The sequence below is a fragment of the Neopelma chrysocephalum genome, unplaced genomic scaffold (assembly GCF_003984885.1).
Source record: "Neopelma chrysocephalum unplaced genomic scaffold, ASM398488v2 Primary Assembly neopelma1_73, whole genome shotgun sequence".
Taxonomy (NCBI): Eukaryota; Metazoa; Chordata; class Aves; order Passeriformes; family Pipridae; genus Neopelma; species Neopelma chrysocephalum.
The window spans coordinates 592,637-617,578 of NW_020897733.1; the positions used below are offsets into that span (position 1 = coordinate 592,637).

Below are 24,942 nucleotides of genomic sequence, written 5' to 3' on the forward strand. Positions count from 1 at the left end.
GCCTACTGCTTCCAGATGCAAAAAGGAGCACAGACCAAACCCGGGAGATAGGCAGGAGCCCATGGCACGAGTGAGAAGCAGTCCCAGCCCGAGTCTCCGGCGGCTCCGCGGCAGCGCCGGTGGGACCCGCTGCTCCAGCCGCCGGCTGCGGCTCCGCGCCCGCAGCTGGGCACGGCTGTAGTCGCGGAAAGGGAGAAGGAGAAGCCCGATGTCCTTGGAGAGGAGGGAAAATAGTTACAATGGAGAAAGGGAATTAAAAAAAAAAAATCTATGAGGAAGGAAGCAGCAAATGTTAAATGGGTGAGTCACGGTACGGGATGACTAATCCCGTCAGGGCACAGCTCGTGCCGCGCAGGGAATCGGTGCCGCGCGGGGAGCGCAGAACGGCTGCGGGACCCGACGGGCAGCAGGACCCGGGCCTCGCTCGGCTCCGCGCAGCAAGAGCCGGGCAGGGAGCGAGGAAGGGCCGGTCCCGGCCGGGCTCCGCGGCCGAGGCCACCCCGCGGCCGGTGCCCGCGGACCGGCGGCGGTGACCTACTTTCCGCCGGCTCCTCCCGGCGCACGGCACAGCCGCTCCCCGCGCCACCTGCCCGGCCCCCGCGCCCAAGGAGGTGCGCGCTGCTCCCGGGCGCTCCGCCCCGCGCTCTCCCCGCCGCGGGTGCCGGTGCGGCGGGTGCCGGTGCCGGTGGCGGCGGGGCGGGGGAGCAGCGCGCCTGTGCAGTGCCGGGGGGCCGGGCCCAGCCCGCCGCGTTACACAACCGGCCGCCGCGACAGGCGAGTTTCACAAGTCCCGCCGCGGCCGCCCCGCAGCCCGCGCCCACCCTGCGCACACCCCCGCGCCGCGCACCGCCCGCACCGCCCCCGCCCTGCCCGCGCCCATGCCATGTCACCGCCGGGCTGCGGGACCCCGCGGCCAGCGGTAAGCCCTGTCGCCGAGGGGGCACCGCGCCGGGACTGGGCATGGCACTGAGAGCGGCTCCGGGACGCGCATCCTCCTAGACGGTACGTACGGACCCTGCCGGGGTGAGGGGTGCGAGGGGGTCCCCGCACTTGCAGCCCGCGGGGAGCGGGGGAAGCCCGGGAAGAGCTGCGGGTCCGGTTCGCGGCACCCGCCGCTCCGCCCTGCCCTCGTCCGACGCTGCCAGGACCGTCCCAGGTAAGTTCTGTAGAGGAAAATTGGCGGCCGCAACTTAAGTCCTCTGATTTCCCCCTAAAAAGACCCGCAGGACGCGCACGGGGCGCAGGGCAGGTTGCCCGGGGTCTCTGGCTGTAGAGGGCAGGCGGGAAGAAGGTCTCCGGGGCGGGGATGCTGGAGCGCGGCGCATCTCGAGGCCGGGCACCGATATCCCCGTCCCGAAGCGGCCGCGGACCCCCGGGCACGGAGAGGCTCGGGAATAGCCATGGGCTGAGCGCAGCTGAGAGCTGCGAGGATTTGGGGTTAGAGCAAACCGATTTTCGGGAGTCTGAAATGGGTCTGATCGGAGTCTTCTCGTTCTGTCTGCAAGTTCCGTCGCTGAGGGAATGTGTTTTGCTGAAAACAGTGCGGGGAAAAACCTCCGGAATGAGATTTGCGCCTAAAGATAGCATTTGAAATCCAGGTTGAAAAGTTACTCCTCCAGCAAGGGTTATTGTGTCGTTTGATTTTACAGAATGTTTACATTATAAAAGGGAAATCATGAAGGCTTTGAAAGTCCCTCGTGTTTCAGCCGTGGATTTGTGAATGATAACTCCAAGCCTTGGTCCTTAGTGGCAGAAATTGTGAACTGATTGCTCTGGGTAGCTCACACTGGAAGCACAGGTCGGAGCTGAGCCCTGTGTGATTCATCAGCGAGGTGTCACACGCGCTTTGGAGAGCTGTTGTCCTTTGTAAAGTGCCACAATCCCCGAAGGCAGGAGGCTCCTGAGCCATCGCAGAACAGGTCTCTCCTGGGTGGATTTTGGAGAAGTCCAGCACATCAGTCCCTTTTGGGACATCTCAGTGCCAAGTACCCCTGATTCCTGAATGAAGTTATCTTCTTCAGCTGTAAAGTGGCCCCGGAGATAATGTCCCTGAAATCAAAGCTGTTAAAATGCCCCATGTCGTACCCACCTGGGAGGGTGCAGGATCACCTCCGAGGGCAGGGTTATTTATTGGCTGAAGTTTATTTTGTTGTGTGCAGTGAAAGCAGTGGTTCTGATTTCGCTGATGGGATGAGATGTTCTGGTGTAGACATGAGAAAATGTTAGGAGTGGCTTCATTTATGAGCAGAATATTGGTGCTCCCGTGTCCTTATTTTGTTGGCTAAAAATCCCTAGCTCTGGAAATGGGAATTTGCCTTAAAAAGATAGCTTCATGGGTTTGATATGTAGGCTTTACAGTCATCACAGGTCCTACGAATGTTGTATGAAGCAGCAGATAATTTCAGGAGTACACAGTGTGAAGCCCTGGTACTGAGCATCTGACAACATGTGCTGTTTCGGCTGGGAATTTGTGTAATTTTTATGAACTTCCTGTGCTGCAATGCCTCTACCACAGTTATCCAGTCAGAAGAAATACATTTGGATTTTTGTTTTTTTTAGAAACTGTATTAAAAAAAAAATCGTTTTCCTGTAATGTGCTAATCAGAGTAAGCCAGTGTGTCAGTGCTGCGCTGGGGAGGAGCAGAGCCCTGTGCACTGATGCACCGTAACAACAGCACGCGGGGCTCTGCGGCTGACAGAGCCCTGACAAATGCAGCAGCCACTAATGAGGAGAGGAGGCTCCAGAGTAAGCCAAAAGTGGAAGTTTGTGTGCAAGGGAGGCATTCGTATCTCTTGGGCTAAACATGTTTACTACTGAATCTTTAGAATTCTTCTGGAAGATGTAATAGGAAAAATGCAAATGGCTTTAGGAGTGGTTGCTTGCTGCTCATTTATCCTGTTCATTCCAAGCTGTGGATTACAGTTACTTGATTTAGGGGGAAAAGTAAAATTGGTTTGACTATTTTTTATAAACTGCACACTTCAGTAAGATATATGATATATATGTTCCTGGTTTTAGCCACTGAGACTGTGTCTGTGTTAAATTATTTTGTTGGTTTATGGCACACATCAAGTACACAAAAATAGCTCAGGGTTAAAGATTAAAATTAGCAAATGAGTAGTTCATAATTAAAGTCTCATGATGGAGGAAGGAACATTACAGTGCAGAGATACTGATGTTGAATCCAATTTCTGCTCATTAGTAATATCAAAAAATTGGTAGGATGTCTTTACAGTTTGGAGCCAGGGCTTGTCTATGCACAGAAGTTGCATTGTTTTGCCCTATATTACGCAACCTCCCAAGATTCACATGTAATGGTACAAAGGTTTTAATGCCAGCATAGCTCATTCCTTCAAGACTGGAGGAATAAGCTATGTGCCTATACCAGAACAACTGAATTCAGGCTTGTACTGGGACAGTTATGGATCCTAGTGGACTAATATGGCTTTAACCAAAATAGTAAAACCTATAAAACCCAAAATAGTGTGAACCAGTCTTTTCTGGTACTATTGAAATTACAGAGCTCTCTACCACTTTAGTTCCAAATCTGTATTAGGGAAGTCAGGCAGGTAAAGCAACTGTATTCATTTGTTAGGCCCTGGGTGACCCCCTTCTCTCACGATTCCTGGCTCACTGGGGGCCGTGCTCTGCTCCGTGTGCCGCACGTCGTCCCGCTGCAATAGCGACACTGCGCCCGTCGGCACAGCCGCGGTGGCACGGCTCGCCTGGCTGCAGCTTTGCTGGGTCTGCCCCGTTCTGCCACCCCGGCTGAGACCGTTTCTCTTTTTTCCTGGTTTCTCTACTACTTTTGGTGCCCACAGGACTGTATAGCACAGCACGACTTGCCCTGTGGCCTGTATGCTGAAGGAGCAATGCCCCCGAGCAGAAGTCCTGCGAGACCCTAATTATTGTTACTCCAGCCTCACTTAAGCCCAGGTTTAAGCGAGGTTGATGTGGTGGCAGGCCCTGACAAGCACACTGGGCTTGCTGGTTGCACATCTGCCCAGCTTCAGAACCACCAGATTCAGTCAAACTGCAGATGTGTGTGTAATTAATGAGAGACTTTTACCTACTTCATATTCCTTTATTGGCTTTGGCCTTGTCTACATGGGGAGATTACACCAATTTAGTTTAAGTCTGTTTTTAAAGTGATTTGATTAACCTGATGTGACCTCACATAAGGATATTCTTATTTTGGTTCGAATTAGCTTATTTGGGTTCAACCAAAACCTGCACTTAGTCAATTTGCACAGAACTGAAATTAGATGTGTCTAAACTGAAAGGAGAACTGATGTCTCTAAATAATGACACAACTTTCTCATGAAAGCAGAACCTTCTGCAGAATCTGGAACAGAGTGTAATTACTAACAAATCTGCAGGCAACTGAAAACTATTCATAGCAAAGTTTAAAAAAAACAAAACAGGCAAAACTTAAATATCTTAGTGAGACAAATGAAGTACCAATAATCTCAGTTCTGGAATACTGAAAGCAGTGGCACAAGGTTTGCATGGCTTGCAACAAGACTCTCCCATGGCTCTTCAGGTACAAAAGAGGGCAAGCATTTGTGTTCTATACCTGGAGTCCCTATACAGTCAAAAAATAAAAAAACAATGCAGGAACTATAGACTGGCAGGTTTGAATGCAATAGTACCCAGCATCTCATGACGTATTTTGTAGGAAAGAATAATTAGACGTGGAAATAATGAGGAAGCAGGCTAAATTACAACAAGATTTTATCAAAGATGGATTGTGCTAGACTAATCTAACGTCTTTTTTGTATAACAGTTTATTTAGGTGGGGTAAGGCAGGAATGTAGTTTATCTAAAGACAAGCATTTGATACCATGCCCCACAGGACATTATTGCCTAAAATAAAGATGGTTGTTCAAGACAAGAATTGAAAAGTGGAAAAGGAACTGACCAAGGAAAAGATGCAACTGTTGCCTGAGAATAAAGTTGTCTGGATGGAGAGAGGTATTCAGAGAAAGTCATCAGCATGGAGGGAGATTAGTGGTGTTCCTCCCATGGGATGAGGCTTGGGCCTGTTGAAAGGATCCACTCTGACCTGTGTGCAGGGTCCTGGGTGTGTGCCCAGGAGCCGTGTGGAATGACAAAAACTTGGGAGGTATTGTCAATACAGAGGAGGATCAGATTATCATGTGAAAGGAATTTAGATGACTTTGTTGATCGGAGTGATAGACATAAAATGACATTTAATAGTGCTGAGTGCAAAAGCTTAAGCATGGAGACCAGTAACGAGAATTTCCAGTGTGAAACAGGAGCTCATCAGCTCCTGTCCACGACAAAAGTGAGAGATGTGGATGCACTGGCTGCTCAGGAGATACCTGGGAGCAAGCAGTGGCATACAGCTGTGAAGGAGACCACTGACATCCTTGGATACCAAAGGAAAATAGTATGAGAGATTCAGGGAAATGTGATACAATCATTGTGCAAATCATCATGCAGAGCATCAGTGCAAGAGCTTTCCATTGTTCATGGAGTAGTTCACTGGGATTTTGCATAGCTCCGGACATCCTGTCAAGAAAATGCTGAATTACAACAGTAGGAGGGCTAAAGATGTGGTTACACAAACAAACTATCTGCTATATGAAATGAGGTTAAACACCATCATTTGTTTAGCTCTGTCCAGTTGAACAAATGAAGAGACAGGTTACAGGGTTTTTTTTACACACACTTGGTACTAAATAGCAAGAAAGCAGCAAAAAATAAGATAAAATATAGCATCTGCACAAGATCAAATTGTCTGAGTTGGTCATGAATATATTTGGATGCCAAATTAGAAGAAAGCTTCTAGCTACCTAAGGATTGAAGTTGTGTAAGAGTCTTTCAATTAGGGTAGTTTTGAGATAGATCTTGATAATCTTATGAAAGAGATTATATAATTAAATTAGAGAGTTCCTGGAGATAGGAAATTACGTTTGCAGAGTTCTTTGGTCTGCAGTATAATCATATTTTTAATGTGCGGTTGAAAGGAGAAGGGACCTGATTTGTTTACACTTTTAACCCCATGCATCAAGGCTTCTGCTGTTTTTCTGGGAGCTGAGAAAAGAATTAATTTTCCCTGTTGCTGCAGATTTGAATCTTTTTTTCTCCCATATCTGCCTTCCTCTCAAGCACTAGGTATTGAAAATGTGCAGTGCAGAGACTCCTTGTAGCATTAGACAGGCACAATTGCCTGTAGATTTTTCTGGCATGCTCCCTGCTTTAACCTGGTCATCAGATTTTGGGCCAAAGAGGTGTTTTTCCTTCAGACTGTGTTCCCAATAACCATATTTTACTTCATGGTGTGTTTTCTGTGATTTGTTGCTAGTGTTAATCAACTTGGTGTGGCTACAAAGACAGGCAGTGCTGGCAGTGATCTTCACCTGCCCTTTGCTGTGTCACAGCATAGTTTAAATCTTACATGCTTCTGATGTGTATCATAAGTATGTTGTATGATGAGGATGTGTTCTGGGCCCTCTGGTGCTTCTCAGCAGGTTGAAGAGATGTTATTACGTAGCCATTAACAGAGTTGTTTTCCAAGACTGGAGTGCTGGGGTTGGCGCTCCCTTTTGACTTGGTATTCCTAAAACCAGATGGAAATCTGGGCTTAATATCAGCTCTGCTCTGGTGCTGATCAGAGCAAAATTCTGTAAGTCATGCAGGATAGCCTCTAGAAGAAAGAAGTGATTGCTGATAGATTAGTAATTTTAAAAACACACTTTAGTGAGAGGAAAGTTGAATGTATAATGACCATCTTATAACAAGAAAGAGAGAAGGAAAGAAATAAAACAAGACAGAAAGGAAGCAGGCAAGAAAGGAAGAAAATAGCACAACTTAGCCTGCAGCAGAGATCACCTGCTAAGCTGCCTGTAAAGGGAAATTGAAATATGGAAAAAGGCAGCTCAGAGGGGGATAACACTGAGATGGTAGAAGAGGAAGTGCGTTAACCAAACTCCATGGAGCTGTTGAAATGCATTGAATCATTTGACTGTGACTTGTGTTCTTAGGCAAATACAATTGTATAATTGATTAATTTGTCGACATTCCTGTAGTGCATAACGCTATGGTAACCAAGAGGCTCACTAAACATTGCCGTGGAGAGCACTGCAAAATACATCATTCTTTAGGAGGGAGGCAGAGCGAGACCTTGGAGCTCTGACTTCGCAGGACTGATGCACACACACACAAACACACAAAAGTGCACGCCTGAGTAGCTGGAACTGGCCTCCTGTTAATGGTGGTGGAAGGTGAGCATAGGGCAGTTTGCTGGTGATGTGCATGTTGTGGGTGTGATTGAAGAGGTGACACTGGCTAACAACCGCCTTGAATACTGGTGCTACCTGATCTTGGCAGAGCAGATGGACTGGGGACAACTATACCACCCTCCTGCTGGGTCCCTGACACCTGGGGGTTCCGAGCAGGCAGGGAGACCAAAGGGCTTAGTCTTCCCTGCGCCACTGCTCCCACGGCATGGAGGGCTCTGCCACCCTGCACGTCACCCTCCATCAGCTTCTGGGACCTCAGTCCTCCAGGGCTGCTCTGCAGGGGCCTGTTGTGTGAAATAGAAATGTGTTTTCAGAGTTTTACACTGAGTTCCCAGGGCTTGGCTGGCTGCTGTGTGGTGCCTGCAGTTGTACCTTCACTGCTCCCTGTGCCCTGTGCCCCCTGGGCAGGGGTTTCAGCCCCTCTGTACCCAACAGCAGCGTCCCAGCTCAGCAGACACTTGCACTGGACCTCTGTCTCCCTCCATTAGTGTTCCCCCTCACCTGTAAGTAAGTGGGAGGTGCTTTGTTGAGTGTCAGCTATAGGCAGATTGATTAATTGATTGACCAATAGGTAAACACAGAGATATTTGTAGGTGTGTTTATTCTTGTTGACAAACTGCCCAAGCTTAGGCAAGATTTTTTGAGTATGTAGCAATGGCAGGAATCATATCCATAAAAATGCTAATCTCCTCTCTTGCTTCATCTGTTCAGCCCACAAACACATGCATACACACATTCTTAAAAGAAATTAATAAGGTTTGTTGGTTCTTTTCTGGGCTCAGCCTACTTTTATCTTGGTTTAATGCACAACACAGTGCAGCACATTGCTTCAGGCCAATACAGTTTTGACCATAAGGAACATACTAAGTAAACCGTTTTTTGAGTAATTAATGAACAATAGATGAGCTGATAAGAGCTCCCATTGCCTTTAATTATTTTGCATAGTCACGGCAGCATTATAGGAATATTTTCAAGCCAATGCAGAGGCTTTATCTGAAGGGAATGAGATGAACCCCTGGCCCTGATGAAGGCAAAGGCTGAACTTCCACCAGCTTCTGTGCAGTGAGGACCTCTCCCAGAGTATCAGCTGAAGAGAAAAATAAATGCCCCTGGGAGTCAGTCCTTGGGCTTAGGCTGTTTGAAGCTCTCCTGCACAAACTGCAAGTATGTGTTTATGTATAGAGGAGGATGCTGTGTGTTTGGTCCACTGTTGGCTTGTCACAGCAAAGGCAGCAATTAGAGAGGCTGTAATAGCTGGGCAGGGTTACACCCCTTGCTGAGGAAGTTTGACCATAAACCTGTTTGTCCTGTCTCTGAGTGCAATGTACACTGGCTTGATTTACAGTGACTTAAAAATATTCACGCTGATCAAACTGTTTCCAATTAAATTTTATTAAGTGATGTATTAAGTGTGTGTGTGTTAAGTGACTCACATGAGGAAAAAAGGTAGGACTTTGATTGACTCCGCTACTGATGTATATATTAAAGATGAGTATTAACTGTTCGACTTTTCTTTCAAATAGAATAATCGTAATGGCTTCCTTTTGGGGCAGGCTTTTAATGGAAAGGGTACAGCAGGAAGTATTAATAAAACAAACTCTTTGTGCTAATCTTAACACCTACATTTTTTTATTTAATTTTGCTTATGCAGAGGGCTGAGCCTTGTCATTAGTGGAGACAATGTGTCAACATAAGAAAAGTGAGTTACTGTTAGAGTAGGAAAGTATATATGATTCTGCAATAGTCCTGATATGTTGTCTGGAAAGGAAAAAGATCCATTGTCTAAAATGGGAGAAGAATGAATGCAACAGACTAAAATTGCCACTAAACCAGTTGGAAACTAAAAATAAGGCTGCATCAGAACTCCATCTTATCCGGGGCACATGTTTTGAATCTGGAGCTGAATTCCTTATATTGGATATATTCATAGTTAAAAAGGCAACCAGTAGAGCCATCAAGATCTGGAGTGTTAGAGTGATTAGTTTGTTGGTAGTAGCCTGTTGTGACTAGGGCAGAATCTCTGTTTTCACTTGAGAGATGATGATAAAACTAACACCAGGAAGAACAACTTCTGTGTTTTGATTTTTTTTGAAGGAAAACATATGAATATTAATAAATGATCCAGCTGGGATATCATCTTTCTTAAAATTGTCCTTAGAGGTAGTGTATTATATTAACAAACATGAATTTGGTTGTACAGTAAGTAAAATTATATAAATATAAATCGTCAACTTATTTCAAAAGTTGCAGTGCCAATGAAACTATTCTGGGATTTTCTAGTATAGTCTGGTTTGAATTGTTTGAATAAGAAGATATACCAGTGAATAAATCAGATAATGAGCTGCTTTACATAGAAGGCATAATGCCTATTTATGATGTATAGAAGTCCTAAGAATGATGAATTGCCAGTTTAATCTTCTTTGGAATGTGTTTGAAATCTACTTTTATGTGGCATTTCTGACTGTACCAGAGATTACTGTTCAGACACTTACAGAGACTTCATTTCTATTTGAATTACAGCTCTACAAGGTCCGTTGCAGGCAAATGTTCATTTACTTCAGTGTTTTTATTTAATTCCTTGACCTTGAGGTAAAATTTTTAGTGATTAAAGGTGTTGCCAGAAGTTTTCTTCTGACCTAGTTGCTCAGAACTTAGGAAGTCCCGTTATCCCCCTGGATGCACCTTACCAGAAGGGGCAGTAATACAGATCAGCTCTTTTGTCATTTGCATCTTTGGCACCATGTGGCAGAGCTTTGCAGTTAACCTGAGAGGGGCTAAGATTTTTCCCTTGCTCTGTGCAGAAATGAAGAGTATATCGAGATAAATACTTCTTTTTCCTGTTTTTTTTTTCCCTAAGTCCTTGTGGTAAGTTTCCTATGGAAAAGAGGATTGCTGGATGAATTAAATCAGTTTAACTAAACAGTAGATTTCTCTCTCAAATGGTGCATTGGCATTGATCGTTTACCCATGAAACAGCTTTTATTTGAGAAAAAAACATGGAATTTATTTTTGTGTCTTTCCTGATGTGAATGTCGTGCTTTATGAGGGAGTCACAATCAGCTTTACTAGCAGCTGATTTTTCTCCTGGCCTTGCAACACTTGCAGCAGCTTCAATCAAAGGGCTCTGATGGGGAAACATTGCTGGAAGGTTGGCAGGCAGTGCCGGAGCCTGGCAGAGCAGGATTGCTGCTCTGCATAGTGGAAGCATCTGGGAGATATTAAAAACTTTTGACAGGGGTAGGAAGATAATTCTCAAGATAATTCTGTGTCAAGCTCTGCTCTAACTTCCATCTCCTGCCAGGCTTCCCAAGCCCCGGGTCATAAGGTTAGAGAAAATTATGGACTGATTGTGTCATCCTTCACCTGTAGACGCAGAGCCTCCCCATTGCAGTCAGTCACCACCGGGCCCGGAGAGTCTGTCGTCACCCTCCTATTAAGGATGACTGTTTCTAAAACATTAACATTCATGTCAGGTCTAGATAGGGATCAGCAGAGGCTTAAATCATTGTCAGGAACAGATGTGAGATACCTAATCAGTTATTTCCTAAGGAAAATGAGTTTGATTGCATGAATAGTTGTAAATATTTCATTCAGCAATTCAGCTACTACAGCAATGGTAAACAAGCTTCTGAGGCTGAAGAGAAGCATTTTGTGGTACTGTACTTGATTTCTTATTCATTTCAACTTTAGTGTAGAAAGAAGCTTAGGTACTTTGGATTACATTTTGTGACTGCAGTGATCATAACCAGGGTCTCACTTTGAAGACAGCCAAACACAGAATCACTGAAAGATTTTGGTTGGAAGAAACGTTAAAAATCATCCAGTTCCAACCCACTGCCATAGGCAGGGACACCTTTCACTAAAGGAAGCCCCTTCCAACCCCTTCCACTCGGAGTCTCATACAGTTTGGCCTTGAACACTTCCAGGAATGGGGCATCCACAGCTTCTCTGGTCAGCTTGAGCCAGTGCCTTGCCAACCTCACAGTGAAGAATTCCCTCCTAACATCTAATTTAAATCTCTCCTCTTTTGGTTTAAAAACATTCCCCCTTGTCCTATAACTATCTGCCTATGTGAAAAGCCACTCTTCCTCTTTTTTATAAGCTCTCTTTAGTCCTTGAATGCTGCAATGAGGTCTCCCCAGAGCCTTCTCTTCTCCAGGCTGAACAACCTCATCTCTCTTAGCCTGTCTCCATAGCAGAGATGCTCCATCCCTCTCATCATTTTTGTGGCCCTCCTCTGGAGTTGCTCCACATCTTTCTTGTGCTGAGGACCCCAGAGCTGGATGCAGTACTCCAGTTGGGTCTCATGAGGGCAGAGTACAGGGGGGAGAATCACAATCCTTGACATCCCTAACCCTAATAAACGCGGCCAGCTCAATCCCGGTTTTCAATGTGCAGCACTTGTCCGCAGGATGAGCACAAAGCTGGGGGTTCTGCCCCTGGGAAATGCTCATGGCACAGGAATAAATTTTGGCTTTGATAGTAAGATACCTGAGCACCACAGTGCCCAACCTCTGCTTCAGTTTTGCACTGCCCAGCTGGTGCCAGGCTCCGGTGGTGAGCACAGTCCTTGGGTGGTAGGTGAGCCAGGATTAGGTGCTCTCTGCCCCTTTGGTCAGTCACTGCTTGGCATCTTGGCTGGCTCTTTGAAGCATTTGCTCTACATAAGCAAAAATTACGCACACAGCTTTAATTTTTTGGGGTTTTTGCCCTCCTCACTTGTTAAAAACAAAACAGAATTAAATTGGAAGAAACTTTGGCATTAAATCAGGGTGGGTGTAATACCAATTCCAGTGAAGTGGTAAGAGTTTCATTATTGATCTTTTGAAAAAGGACTAATGAGAGGACGGAAAGGAAGGAGGAAGTTAGCTTTTCTCTCTGCCTAATTGAATGTTTTCCCTGTTTGAGTTTCAGTTAAACTACTGTGTAGTTTGCTTGTGATTTTTAGCAGATGTGCACAAAAGCAGTGCATGGAGGAAGGAGGCTGGGAGTACAGATGATGTTTGCTTCTCAAACACGATGTGGAATTCTGAGGAAACTGGGGCTGCCAGCTAAAGGTCATGGGCATTTTTAACTTCTGCTGCTGACTTCATACTGTTGTGTAGATATTTGACAGGGATCTTGCTGGCCTTGGTGGTATTACATAGTCAGGATATCACAGAAACAAGCTCCACGTGTTTTTTTGCATGTACGTTGCACTGTGATTCTTTCCATCAACTGGTCTTAATGTGTATTTTCTCAGCCAACCTGATTTTGTTCTGTTAAATACAGTAGTGGACATTGTTAGTATATGGATACACAATTGAAGGTGCTTTGGTCAGGAAAGCCCTAGGTAATAAATTCATGTTTGCCATAATTCAGAAAACAAAAATTAATCCTGCTGTTTTCACCCAAGAATTACACAGATGGTTAAAAATAGAGGCATGTGCCAATGGATCTGTCTAAATGAAGGGCAAACTCTTCAATGCCCTTTTCACTATGTCCCAGGTTAAATAGGTTCTCACACTGCAGCCTTTTCAGCTGGCCTGGTCTCTTACTTGAAAACCAGGGACCCCCATCCTTGTCAGTCACCTCCACACAGCCAGGATTGCTCAGCAGGATGGCAGCATCCATTGCTACTGCCATTAACTTACTTAGTAGTGGAGGGTTATCCTTTGGGAGAGATTGACCCATGTATTTCCTTTTGTGATTGTATTGGAGTCTTGATTTTTACTGATACTAGGAGGATTCTTACTCCTGGGCTATTGCAGGTGTGAAATAAAACATATTTTAAAATGTTCTGCATGCTTGCACAATTGTAGTAACCCATAGGCAGCATTTAGATGTCCAGAAAAACACATATGTCCTTAATTGCAGGGATGCCCATCCTGGTGTAACAGGACCAGTTCTCTGTCCTGCATCCTCCCTCAGCTGTTGGTGAGAAATCCCCCCATCTGTGACAGTGGGTGACAGGGGACCCTGCACTCTGCAGCAATGTCAGAACCACTAAAGAGACTAGAGACCCTTTGAGGGCATGGCAGCAGAAATGTTGCTATTTGAACCATTCCCTTTCCCCTGACCTCTGTGTTTACTCAAATCTTTTTTATGTTGACGTTATCTCGGAGGGACACATCTTCTCCAGTCTTCAATAGTTAAAGAAAGGACAACCAAAACCAACCTTCAGAAGAATCCCCAAAGCGAATTGGACATTCAGGCATGCTGAGTCATATTTTGTTATTATGGCTGATTATCCAGCCAGCCATGCAAATAAACTGCAGGGGGAAAAAAGGATGTGTGTGAATAGCTTATCTACGACAGAATGAGGCCTTGGGTCTTTGTGCATAATATGTGTAACAATAATGACCTAGTAGAAAAGTGTTCCAGTGACTGACATATTTGCAGCCTAAAAAAGATAACAAAGTAATGAGAGAGAGATCTGTGTATGTTTATCTTCTCTTTTCTTCTTTCTGAAGGGAAGTTTTACTTTCTCATTATGTTTCTAGTGCATATTAATGGTACCATACAGAATGATGAATATGATTGCAGTTAATTGTTTAAATATTCCTTTATTCTTGAAGCATTTGAAAGAAATAACTGTCTTGGGAGGAGTTAGTTGAGAAGTGATGTGGGCAAGATAGTGCAAAAGAGAATATTGGATGTAAAGTTAAAAGTGCCTCAGAGAAGAGAAAGAAAAGTGTGTGGGTGGGTGTTTTAAAAAAGGACAAAACCCAGTTATATTATTAACAATACCGGTTATATTATTAGCAATATACCAGTTATATTATTAGCAGTACCAGCATAAGTGGCAGCAATTCTTCTTGAAAAAAACTTCTAAGTTTCAATAGTTCAAATCCATCCTTGGTGTAACAGTGATGGAATTACAGTTGGATCAACATCATCTCTGTTGCATAAGTCTTCTACTGTTACTTAATGCAAATACTACAAATGAGTACGACTTTGTCCAAAATGCATTTGCTGACCTATATTTATCATCTGTCTTCTTCATAGCAAACAAGAGGAGACATCTGTGGAGAAGGTCTGGTAGCCACAGAAAATATTTTGCATGGTAGTGTCTAAGTGGTGCCATTATGAGCTATTCTCAGCTCAAAGAGCACTTCTTTAGGGCAGCTGAAATACAAATGTATATTTGGTGTTTGGGCCCCTTTGCGACCATATTATACATTTGTAATGCAGGAAGTAAAACACTGGATGGAAAAGTGCCACTTCAAGACACCTCAGAGTGATTTTGGAAATTGTGGGTAATGAGGGGAGTTTTCTCACAACAATGCTCAAGTCTAGCCCTTAATCATACACTTGTTTCAAGTGGGCTTAGACCTTACGAAAGGTGTTTACTTATTCAGCTTTAAGGCACAGGCCTTGATCGGATTAGCAGAGTTTGAATAGGAACAGCAGCAAATAGAATCAAATGAGTGTGAACGATGCTGCTGTGCTCTCTATTAGAAAAATATCTGCCAGCTGCCATTGCAGAGTATAATCCTGCAAGGTGCTGACGCCTCCAGTTCCCATTGCCCGAGGGAGCTGAACCAGGGCACTTCAGGCGTGCAGCTCCCATTACCCACCTTGGTTGAACAATGTTTTTTCTCTGAAATCCTTCTTTTCCCTGTTATATAAAGGCTGGTTCTTTTCTGCCTCCTCCTTCTTGAAAGGCTCTTGATGCTTACAGGGACTGAGTGCATTGCTGGTTATTCTCAGCTGCAAGATTACAGAGGATGGCAGCGGTAAGGTCAGTGGGGCATGAACATGGCTCAGCTGGAGAGCAGATGTGAGCAGATCTTTTAAGGAAAGCAGCTGAAATTCTGGGAGCCAAATGAGGATAAGGCAAATTGTGAAATCTAAGGCTTTATTTGAATTCCTTTTGATTTAGGTGCACATTATACCTGGAATGCTCCAGAATTAAATACACCAGGAGCGTAAAGAAGTTCCTTATGCTTGAACTTGAACGCAGGAAGCCAAAGATGTAAAATGAGGTCAGTTAGCTCAGCTGCAGTGAATCCTTTGATATTCATTTAATGGATAAGTCGATAAAACTCTAAGTAAGCTTGCATGGGAGACTTTGAATTTTAACTACTAAAGCTCTTTATAATTTTCTCACAGGTCTTTTACATAGACTGGACATTAGGAAGCTTTGCTTTATCAAGAGGGTGGTCAAACATTGGAACAGGCTCCCTAGAGAGACCACCTGGAGAGGTGGTCAATTCCCCAAGCCTCTCAACATTTAGGAGGCATTTGGACAGTGCTTGTAATACCATACTTTAACTTTTGGTCGGCCCTGAAGTGGTCAGGCATGGACTAGATGATCATTCGAAGTCCCTTCTAACTGAAATATTCTGTTCTGTTCTATTCTATTCAGCAGTTAAACAGTACAGACAGCTAGTGCTCTTCCACTTCTGCTGCAATACGACTGCAGGTCTCCTCAACCTGTTTTCTCATCTCTTCTGCCTCTGAAGCAGAGATGAGAGGTGGTCTGACTCTGGGAGATCCATTTTGTTAGTCTTTGGATTTGGGATTTTTATCTGAAATCAAAAAGTTGAAATCTGGATCAGGAGCTGGATTCTTCTCTGGCATAGAGAGACTTTCAATCTGATTCAGACCTATCTGTAATTCTTTTGCCATAGTATTTCCCTTTATTGAATAGCTTCCTTATGTATTAAGTTCCATAAATTCCAGGCTGGTGATATACATGGGAAACAGATTGCAACAGAGAGCAGATTTAATTACTAAGGTCTAGGATTACTGAAGCAGAACATTTTTTTCTTCATGTTGTTTGGACAGGGAGAAGAATCTTCCCTTTTTTATTTATAAGAAGAAGTTTGAGATCAAATGACTCTGAGCTGCCTTTTCATTGGTCAGTCAGTCATCACTTGAGGAAAAAATAATGAACTGGGTTTTTTTCCCCCTCCTTCATTCGAAAATCAGGTCTTACCAGTGCTGCTTATTTAACAGAGTTCTAAGACTATAGTCTTAGATGCTTCAGGAAGCTTATTTTAGGAGGGAAGACTTGATTCAATGCCAATAGACAGAGCTAATCATCAGGACATCTGGATTCACTTCTTAACTCTGCTGCGTGACCTTGGGTCAATGATTTAGGTCAAGCTTTTCCAAAATGTTTAGTATTTGTAGGTGCTTATGCTGGGTTTCAGTATTACTGAAAATTAGGTTGTAACTGCATTTACTTTTTCAAATTCAGTTTCCCAAAACTGGGACACTTGTAAAAAAGAGACAGAAGTAAAATGTGTGCCCGTTTCCTCACTTGTACAACAAGGATGGATAACTGTGTTTGTAGAGTGTGCTGAGACTTCCTGATGTAAAAGCATCACAGAGGAGAAAGGATGGCAGCAAGCTGCTTGCAAAGCATCAGAAAAGTAGACATTGTTCAGTAGAAATCAAAAGATGCTGAACAAGGACCAGACTTCCAAGACCTCCCACGTCACCAACTGAAGGACTCCCCAGACTGTGTGGAGGACCAAGCAGATCTGAGGAAGTGCAGAAATGACAGAGCAAAGGTTGCCAGCTGCCTACAGACTGTCTGTGCAGCTTCCAGCCCGTCCAGCTGCCTTCCCACCTGCTGCCCAATGGCAGCAGAGGAGCAGCTGAATTGCCCTTTCTTGGAAGAGGGATCCAGAGACATAGCACTGACCATGGTCAGGGCAGCACGGGTGTAGCAAGCTATGTGCTTCCAGCAGGCTCTGGTTTGTGTCACATACAGTCTGTGCGTGCTGGAGAGGGGCAGACCTGCTGTGCAGGGGTGGAGCAGCTATGCTAAACACCTGGTCAGGTAGTGGAGGGGTCCTGAGAGTATCAGGCTCCTTTGATGAAATGGCCTATGGAGCTGCTACACTCTTCTTACTTTTATGGGTGATAAGTACATTACTTCCACGGGTGCATCCTGACTCCAAGATCAACTGTGATTGCTATCGGGCTTTGGAGTGAGCCATAGCATATTTATAGAGTGATAGCCAGGGAGTAATGATTGTAGACAGAAGATGTTCAAGTTTGAAAGAAAATCCTCCAGTCCATAAATAGCTCCCACCATCTGCTGGTCCTGCAACCCGGGAGGAGATGGAATGTGAAGTCAAGTCATATGCAGTGTTTTTCCCCTTCTGTAGCAGAGCACTTTGGAAGTGTGGTCCTGGAACCACCTAGGACCCACTCCTGACCCCTGCTTTTACTGTGCAAGGCAAGCAGCCTTCAGGCCTTAATGTTTATTTTTGCAGTATGAGTTCAACCTCCAGCACAAGCAAACACAAAGCACAAGTGCTCATCTTCTCATCTGTGCCGTCCTTGAGCATCTGAAATGCATTTTATATACAAAACAGAGAAAGGCAAAGAAACAAAGCAAAAATGTATTGTTTTAGGAGAAAAAGAGAGCAGCTGAAGACATGATGCTACTATTGCCTCTTTCAATGAACTGGTAGTTGCTGGGGGTGTTCTCTTAGTGAGAAGAGTAGACGAGAAGGTATTTAGTTTAATTAGATAGCTGATTTTCCTCGCTATCTAATGATTACATTTATTCTGTGCACAGGGAGAGCATAAGGCACAAGAGCAGGCAGTTTAATGACACACAGACTTCCTGTAGCTCTCTGCTTAGCGTGAGTTTCACCCATAGTAAATAGAAGAGAAATTACAAGAGGGATTTCAGGGTAACACATCCAAAAAGGCAGCTTTGACGTGTTTGTCCTAGTATCTACATAGTTGCCAAAACAAAATCCAAGCCCGAAAAAGGACAGGATGACCTCACTTAATGCCATCAATGCAGTTGATGCAAACTGTGTCCTCTTGGTGGGAGTAACGCACAGCACCTCCCAGGGAGACGCTCCGGCTGGTGATCCCTGAAAACAGAGCAGGAGGTGTCGGGGTGCCAAGCACCCTCTTCGCAGGCAGGAGATAACTCTGCTGACATAGCAGAGTGTTGGCTTCTTTTGAAAATGTTCCTAGCTGGATTGCTCTGGTAGTGTTAAAACTATTCCGAATGAAACCCTGAAATGAGCTGGAATTTCAACACCAGGTTTATGATCAGATGCTGTTCAAATTGCTTAAGCTGCAGAACCAATAGCTTTGGGAGGGATTTTTTTAGCTTGTTAAGCCACTATTTTCATTGCCAATATTTACTGGGTTAACCTTCCCACACCCCCTGCTCCTTTGTGATTTGCCAGAGAAGTGAACACGATAGGAAGTGGCCTGAGGCAGGAGTTAGGGAGCTCTGCTCACCTCCCTCCCCATGCACCCAGCAGGAATGGTTACTTAACTCTCAACATCAGGAGGTGAGCGCTGCAGGAGTCGTCCTGAATGTCACCACTGCTTTCCTGGGCAGAAATTGCTCTCAGTATTTTTTTGCAAATTGTTCTGAAGTAAAAGGTGTTTATAGATATGTGTCTATGCACTCACCCACACACACGTGCATTTGCACACAGAAACAGAGCTTTGAGAGCTGGAAATTTTGGAGAACATTCTGTTCAAAAGACTTTTGACCATTTGCTTTCAATATTCCTGACTTCTCTTTATCTCTGTGTACCTTTCCTGGAAGTAGTGCCATGAAAACACACATCTCAACTGCTGCTGAAGGATTAACGGTGAACAACTGTCTTTGCTCCCATCCTACATGAGGGAAAGCCGCGTTATTATTTGAGGATTATTTGGCTCTGTGTCTGAGTCAGGTGTGTTAAAAGAATTGTTTATAGGTTGGATATCATAATTTCATACTAGAACACACATTTACCTTTCTTGTTGTAACTGAATGGCCACAAATGAATGCAGGTATTCATCCAAGACTGCAGGGGAAGTATTATTTGCATATGTGTTTTTATCCTACCCTCCTTGTGCCAGGAGAAGTATAGTTTTCTACTGCTTAGGGTGGTGAATCAGCAATTCTGCATTTTGCCATGCTTTGAGAATTTTAAGGGGCTATTAGACAAATTGGTAGAATTAATTGGATGCATGCTCTTCTTGTTACAGAAACCCCAGAGACATCATAAATAATATTCTACAGTGTTGTCTCTTTACTCTGCAAGGTTCACTAATTTGCTAGAACAGAACAAACTTGGCCAGCTATTTGTCCAGGATCTGACAAAAATCCTAGAGAACAAAGTGTTACACTCATCTTTTCTTTTCAAGTGTCTGTTAGTTCTTAATGCAAAAAAGCAATGGAAAGATGAAGGGAGGTGATATAAGAAACAACAAGATGGAGAGAAACCACATTCAAGGATATCCAATTCTCTGAATTGCAGTCCAATAGATGTTAAGTAAGGGAGATAAGTGGAAGAAGGGCAAGAAAGAGTGAAGAACAACAGAAGGCAAGGCATGGCAAGGAAAGTAGAGGGTGAAATGCAAGCAGAAAAAATTAAGCAAGCAGATCAAATAACGCAGATACGCAACTGCCACACCTGTGTTAGTCTTTGCTTGTCTGCGTGGTGCTTTCACACCGAGCTGTGACAGAGCTGTGGTGAGGCCGTGCCCTGTGGGATTCCCTGGTGGAGGGGAATGTCACAGCTGTGCCGAGCAGCTACTCCTGCTATTGCCCACTCCTGTGGCACCAGGACAAACATTTGTCCCGAACGTGGGTAAGTTTGTCGTTGACACTGCTCAGCGTAAGAGAAATGCCTTTGCGGAGGAGGGCTGTGAGAGCCGCTGCCTTGGCTTTCCTCCGTGCTCTGTGTGACAGGACAGTGCCCAGTGGTGGGTGGCACAGGACCAGGGCCAGGGATTTGGTGCTCCTGGGCATCAGCAGAGGTGCTGATCCTTTCTGTGCTAAACAGCCATAAAGATTCAGCAGCACTGTTTGGTTTTTCAAATGCCATTTGCATAAGCATCTTGTTGAATCAGTAGCACTTTACTGAAGAGGTTAAATTCTGTCTTTTAAAAACAAAATCAGCTGTTTAGCTGCCAACAACAGTCATGCCCTCCTGTTGCCTCAGGGAGAATGAAACATTGGCATACTGACATATAAATCATATTGCTGGAGAATGCATTAACTCTCTTATTTATGACTGCATTGTGCCACACAGTGCTGCAGCTTGTAATTGAGAGTTCTCTGATGAATTCGTTGCATGTAAAATCTGTGGAAATTATTATCACAGCACATTTCCATAATTAAAATATTTCCTACAGTATAGATTTGAAAAGTCCCTAACTGCCTTATGTTACTGAAATGCAAAATTCTATGAAAATTTAAATACAAGCAAAACAAAGTTTTTATGCATAGTGAGTGTTTTTCATTGTTATAGTTGGAAAAAGCAATCCAGTCATCTGGGTTCAGGGACCCTTTTTAGTTGACACATGAAAGTTTTATTCATTACTGATCATGAAGAGATGGGCAGCATCACATGTAGAATGATCTTTGCCTTGCCATTAGTGACAAAGCTAAATAATTAAAATTAAATCTATAATGAAGCGTTCATAGGAACTGTTGGTTTCAGGACATAATTCTTACTAATGTGATGTTCCATTAAGAGTTATCCTAAGGTAATGTTAATATTTTGATGATTTGCAGCAAGCCAATAAATAAACATTTTCTTTAGTCAAAAGTTTGCAGTTTTAGATAACTCCTGAATTCAGATAGTTCTGCAAAACAAATAATTTTTTAAAAAATTCCCCCTTCCATTCTCTCTTCAGTAAAAAATGGGCCAGAATATTGCAGATAGCATGCAGTAATGCTTTAACTATTAGCTGTGTGTTTGTGAAGTCCATTCGTCTTGTTAAGGCTGTCATTTGGCTACATTACCCTTTCTGTAACCCTGGAAACAATTTCAAATACTGCGGTATTTGAAAAGTCTAAAACATAACATGCCCTTATAATGCTATGAAGGTTTTTTGAGACTCCCTGTACAAAGAAAGAAAAAAAATCTTTTCCTTTTACAGAGGGCATTAAACATGATGGGTGTGCATTGCTTTGTGAGAAAGCTGATCCTCACCTGTTGTAGATGGGGTGAGAAACGATGCCAGCAACATGGACTAGTTTCCTCTTTACCTGCCCACAGAGTTCAGGAATCCCTCTGTCTAAGGGAGGGAGAGGATTTTCAGGAGGCAATAAATAAATTTTGATCCCTCTGGTTAATACAGTTAAGGTCAAAGAGATTCTATCTGGAGCTATTTAAAACACTCTTAACCTGCAGACATACTGCTGTCAGTAGTGCTAAGTGCCTTATCTGGCTGAGGAGTGTGTACAACCCTTATGAAACTATTCTTAAGTATTCTGGTTACTATATTTAGCTCTGTCTCATAACAAGACAAAAAGCACTTAGCTAAATGTAGTCCTGAAGTGCTTAATCCGATTAAGAATATTCTGTCCTTAGGTGTCTTCTACTAAGACTTTTTCTAGCTCACCATCCTGCTGCATCATGCAAAAAGCTTCTCTTTGTGTTTGGACCTGTGAATTCTTTTATGGCCATTTGTTCTGTTAACACCTCCAAGTCTGGTGTTGTCCAGGGCATCACTCACATCCATTAGGAAGCCTCATCCCCCCACCCCTGGCAGCTCAAACCAGGCATCCTGCAGCGGGGTGTGATTGCTGCTGCTGGAGGTGGGAGAATCTGGGCTTCGTTTCCCAGCTTAGACTCAGTGAGCACTAACTGGAGTGTTGACTCTCTCGGTGACCAAACAACTTCCCTCAACTCGATGCTATTCAAGCTGGCTGGGAGGCCAACCATGTGAACGAGGCAGAAAACCCACCAGGCTTCCTGGGAGTTTTCAGTTGTTAGGCAGCCTGTGGGCAAAGTTTCTACATAAAGCTTTGCCCTCCAAGCTCGGGAAGAATCCTTTTCTTTGGCTGAATTTTTGCATGCTTAAGTCTGGATACAAAGAACGTTCCCTGAAAAATCGTGGTAGATCTGTTTGTGTATCCACAAGCATTCTTTTCATAATTTAACCCATTGCTTTTAAAAGAGTTTTCTCTATACCTGCGTATCTCTGAATTTATCACAGGTCACCAAAACTTCTGTAAGGGTTGTTCTTCTAGAGGAGAAACAGCTGTATGATTGTGATAGAACAGCCCTGACAGACGAGCAGCAGTGACTGTGATGAGCACCTCAGCTCTGCAGTAGCTAAATAGGGTAACAAATAAGATCACACGCTCCTTTTGAACTGGAAGAAAAGCGTGTAACTTGACTAGCGTACAACTGCTGAGAGAACAGAAGCGGAGCAGATCCACTAAGTTTAAACTTGCTACGCAGGTGTTGTTATCAGCTGCAGCTTCACTGAGGTGTCAGGAGTTGTGTGATATTTTCCCTGGAAGTTCATATTCCAAACTGAAAATAATCCCTTCATCCCAACTCCATTTTTTACTGGTTCACTTACCACTGAAACACATCAGATATTTTATATGTTACCCTTATACTTCTGCTGTGTCAGAAGGTTCAAGCCTCTTGCAGTAACTTCCATATTACAGTTTATAGTGACTGTATCACTTTATCTGAGCTAATTTTTTTTTGAGCACATGGACTGACATAATTTCATTTATCAGCCGTGAGCAGGAATTTGGCCTGTTTTCTCGAGTTACTCACCTAAACCTCCCCTGCAAGTCCTGTCACCATATCACTGTTCAGGATCTGTGTTGCTCATGGTATTCAGCTTCAGCCACACAATGCTCCCACCCTGTCCTGGCTGCCCTCTCCAGCGTGCTCACCTGATGTGTGTCTCTTGTAGCAGTTTTCCAGCCAGCGTCTTGTGTGTCCTTCCCTTTGAGGTGTTTCCACTAGCTGGAGAAACAAACAAGCTCTTGCTAGTGCTTTAGATGATCCAAATGAGGGGTATGTTTTCTTGTTCACCACAGTTACAAATATGCAACCCCTGGTAGTGGCAGCGAGCTTTTTGAGGTGTCCTGAGCTGATGTTGTAACTAATGGTAATAGGAGAAACAGCCACGAACCTGGGCTCAGAGTGGGGAGGCCCTTCAGGGTCATTAGCAGCTTGTTAAGTTTGGAAGCCCAGCACTTGGCAGTTGTTGAAGGTATTACTGCCAGCCATGGACAGTCTGGTTGCATCTGTGTCCTTCCTGAGAGTGAAGCTCATCTGAAGCCAAACAAGTTTCGACAGTGATGGTTTCCAGGGGGGCAGTCCTGTGGTGTGGGTATGGCCAGGAGTTCAGGGTGTGCGTTGGTAAGCATTTAAATCCCAAACAAAAAGGAGATTTTGTGTGTCCCATCAGTGGCAAATCTTAATGGGAGGCCCTAAGTCAATCCACTGGTGGGTGGTTGGGGCTTGCACTGACTTTTGCTGGTCATGTTTGTCTCAAAGGAGGTTTTGGTTGCACGATTTGATAGATGAGGTACAGATCATACTTTCTGGTTTTCACAGCACACATACCAGGTAAACTGTCATACTTTGGAAGAAGTCCAATCAATCCTTAGTGGCTCCAAGCTAGTAGGGCCATTCCACCACCCTGCTGAGCCGCATGGCTTTTTGGACATGAGAGGTCACATTGGCTTTCCCACGCTGCTTCTGTGGCAGCAGTAGTGCCCACAGAGCCAGGAGCCTGAGAACTTGGTCCAGTTCCCGTTGCTGGAGGCTTTGCTGAGCTTTCATCAGTCATATTGAGCATGTTTCTAGTTTGTAGTGGTAGACTTTTCTCAGATTGAAGTGATTGCTGCTCTCTAGGCTGTCTTACCTGCAACTGTGTTTTAACTGGACTTGCTTTTCATTCCAGGATTAATTTTTCTCCGTCTCTATTTACATGGTGATAAGAAGTGCTAATCCCACTCTGTCAGTCTGGACTGATGAATCTGAGGAATAGAACAGGTAACTTCTAATTTGGCTTGTAGCTTTTGATGACTCAAGCAGTAAGAACCGCTCCCTCCCCATGGAGTGCGTTCATATTTTGGAACAAAAGAATTCATACAGTTTCTTCTGCCCAGGTCATGTGCAGGGAGGGACATCCTTGCCCTGGAGCAGGGAAGGAAGGATAAAAATGTGTAGCTTTTACTGTGAGCAGCATCTTCGACATCCTGTCAGTTGTGGGTGGTTTTATTTTGTGCTACTTTTATAGCCACCAAGTTCTTTGAGCTTAGAGTAGTCTCAAAACAGAAAAAATCTTTTGGATGTACCTATTGAAAAATGCCCCTTGGGTGCTGGGCAATGTGGGAGGGTTTTGTAGGGAGAGTGCTCGCTAGAGATGGAGGCAGATTGGTGCTGATGCTGGTTAGGGGTGCGGTTTCCTTTTTGGAGGTGTCTGAGGGAGGTAAAATCCAGCAGAGCTGACCTGGGTGACGCGGCGTGGAGTGACGGCAGCTGTCTCACCTGCACCCGCCTGGCTTCCCATCCCTTGGGTTAGCCCATCTGAGTCACAGAAAGCAAGGCATCAGTGAAGATTCAACCCTTGTGTTGAATTTTCCATCATTTGATGGGGCTCGAGAGTACTGTGTCCTTACTGGGAGTTGTTGCCAGCTGTTGTCCTTACCTGTGCTGCAAGAACAGGTAAGACGAAGGCAGCAGCGCACGATGGCTGTTCTGATGCAGGAGTATATAGAACCCAGGGAACCCAGGTCACATTCCCTTCTTTTCTTTGTTTAGTGCCAGGTGAGGAAATTCTAATTTGAAGTCTTAGGTATGAACCCCAGTACTAGGACACAGCTCTGATGATGTGGGGCAAGTCCACCAGTGCAAGCAGCAGCCACTGGCTGCAGGATGCTTTGAATGAACCTGTCTATCATATCATCTCTTAGATATCCTGATAGTGACCTGCTGT

At 44.4% G+C, this 24,942-nt stretch overlaps 1 protein-coding gene across 6 annotated transcripts in view; it reads left to right on the forward strand.

Annotated features, from left to right (window-relative positions):
- Positions 1-24,942, forward strand: part of PASD1 (PAS domain containing repressor 1) — a 102,190-nt gene that overhangs the window by 47,698 nt on the left and 29,550 nt on the right. For 3 of the 6 annotated variants that reach the window (XM_027687027.1, XM_027687032.1, XM_027687031.1), the window contains exons 1-2: positions 724-1,002; positions 23,905-23,996. The gene's annotated coding sequence lies outside the window, so the exon portion shown is untranslated. Of the gene's footprint in view, positions 1-274; positions 301-723; positions 1,003-23,904; positions 23,997-24,942 lie in introns of those variants that run through there. The other 3 variants (XM_027687029.1, XM_027687028.1, XM_027687030.1) reach the window with 2 other exon arrangements.